Source organism: Callospermophilus lateralis, chromosome 2, assembly GCF_048772815.1.
Source record: "Callospermophilus lateralis isolate mCalLat2 chromosome 2, mCalLat2.hap1, whole genome shotgun sequence".
Lineage (NCBI taxonomy): Eukaryota > Metazoa > Chordata > Mammalia > Rodentia > Sciuridae > Callospermophilus > Callospermophilus lateralis.
This window is the reverse complement of record NC_135306.1, coordinates 6,334,594-6,336,890: the sequence shown is the minus strand read 5'-3', so window position 1 is coordinate 6,336,890 and position 2,297 is coordinate 6,334,594.

Sequence of the window (2,297 nt, the reverse complement as noted above, 5' to 3'; positions counted from 1 at the left end):
AAACTTGACACACAGGTCCTTGATCTGCTCCCCGCATTGGCCCCTTGAGACCCATGCCCATCCCCCAGTGGCACACCCTCCCTCCCTTAAGACCAGGTCACTTTTGCTTCCTCAGAACCTAATGTGCTCATCACTGAAGAGGTGACTCAAAGCTATTTGAGCCCATGTCTGCCTCCTCGTGTCCTTTGGTCGGCTCAGTGTCTTGCTTGTCTCTTGGCCACAGTGCCCAGCACGGGAGCAGTCCCCTGCTCTGGTAGGAGCTCTGTGCATTCGGGCTGAACTGATTTCAAGGACTTGGTCTCGGGTGGTGAGGGCCCAGCTGGGCTGTTTGGGGACATAAAGGGCAGAGGTGATGGTGCATGGTACACAGGCCCTCTGCTCTGCTTCTGGTTACTGGGGTGAATAATAACACAGCAGTTGTGACAGTGGTGGCTGACACTGAGGGCCACTACAACTGGCATCTGCTTCGGGCTGCACACGTCAGGGTCTTGGATGATACAACCCTTATCTGCAACCCCACTTCAGAGAGGAGGACGCTGAGGTTGACCCCAGGCCAGCAAAGCATCTTGCTGTCCCTGATTGGAGAGGTGGGGGAGCTGGCACGGATCCTTGCTTTGTGGCTGATGGGGTCATGGTGGGGTTGTCCCTGGGAAGCAGCTTCCTGGATTTCTCCCTGTAGCCTTTCTCCCCGTCACTTCCGTCTCCTTTTTCTCGTTGCTCTGGCCCCCAGGGCCTCCTCCCCGGGCCTCCCCAACCAGCAGATGCAGCGGAGGCTGGTTTTAAGGAGAGCTGTGGAGTGGGCTGAGTCTCAGCGTGGATGGGGCAACAGTCCTGGAGCTGGATGTGGCCGTGGCCGTGCCACAGTGTGCATGTGCTGGGTGCCGCTGAACTGCACCCTTGAACGTGGCTAAAATGGTTACTTTTATGTCACGCGTATTTTATCACAGTTAAAAAAAAAAAAAGTAGGAAAAAAAAATAGCAAAGTACTTCCTGCTCGCTGAACTTGGAGGGTCAGCCCCACTGCACAGTTGCCGTTTTCCAAGTGCCTCCCTGGGCCAGCCACCCACGTCCTCCTTTCATTCTGGAGACACATTTGAGGACAGAGGTGTCGTCCCCCTTTGCAGATGAGGGGCTCAGAGAGTGGTGGTGACGGGGCTGGGTTTAAGACCCTCGTGGGCTTCTGGCTCTAAGGAGCTGTGGAGAGCACTGTTAGGAGTCTGCTCTCTGAGTGGGCCCCTCCCCCTACTGCTGTGTCACCGTGAGATTGACGGATGGGTTCCTGTCACCAACTTTCCTCTTCTGACAATTGGGGACAATCATAGTGTCCTCTCAGTGCCGTGGGCAGCTTCTGCAGCATGTTGGAGAGCCTTAGCACAGGGCCTTGGCCACCTGGGGAACAGACTCCTCTCCAGCGTTCTGCTCCTTGCTGACCACAGTGTCCCTCCTGCTGCTCAGTGGACAAGGGATGAGAGGCCAGGGCATGCATTAGGGTCTCAGTGCACTGCCTTTCTCTGTGCCCTTGGCAAAGTCGCCTCCCTTCCCCGAGCCCTAGGTTTCTCTCTAAGGTGAGTGGGGCTCTTCCGGATCACATAGGCCCGGCGCTCTGCAGGACCAGTGGGCTCTGCCTTCCCACCCTCGGCCAGAGGGTGCTGGCCCCGTCTCAGGTCCACCTTTGCCCTCTGATCTCAGGAGCATCTACCTCCAAGCAAGAGGAGGAGGCGGAGGAAGATGACGGCAGTGGAAGTTTGGGATCCAGGGATCTGAATCTTGGCCTCTCACTGAGCTGCTAACCCGGCGCCCCACCTGCGATGGCAGTTCTTTGTGCCACCATTGATTGAGCTGTTGCCTGGTAGCTCCTGGTGCAAGTCCTCCCCCCTCCCACCCCTGCACGCAAGTTCCAGGATCTTAGAGGCAGCTGGTATTTTCCTGTATCCTCTGCCATCTTGCAGGGCTGGGCCCACGGGAGGCTCCTCAGAGATGCCACAGTCCTAGGAGGCTGTTTAGCTGGCCATTGTGAGCAAGAAAAAGGAGGAGGAGGATCCCGAGCTGCAGGATGGAGGGTGGAGGAGAATAAGAAGTTACATGGGGAAGAAACAGCTGAGCAGACCTCTCCTCCAGCCCTGACCGGAAGCTAGCTCAGTGGGCTCTGAAATGCTTCTGGGTCCTCTGGAAGGAGAATCTAAAGTCAGCTTCCAAGCAAGACAAGGGGGGCCGTCTCTGAGCCTCGGTCTCAGCCAGCCTCCTTTGGAATCCACACTGATGTTGAGAAATTAAGAGCCTTAACCAGAAAATCCATC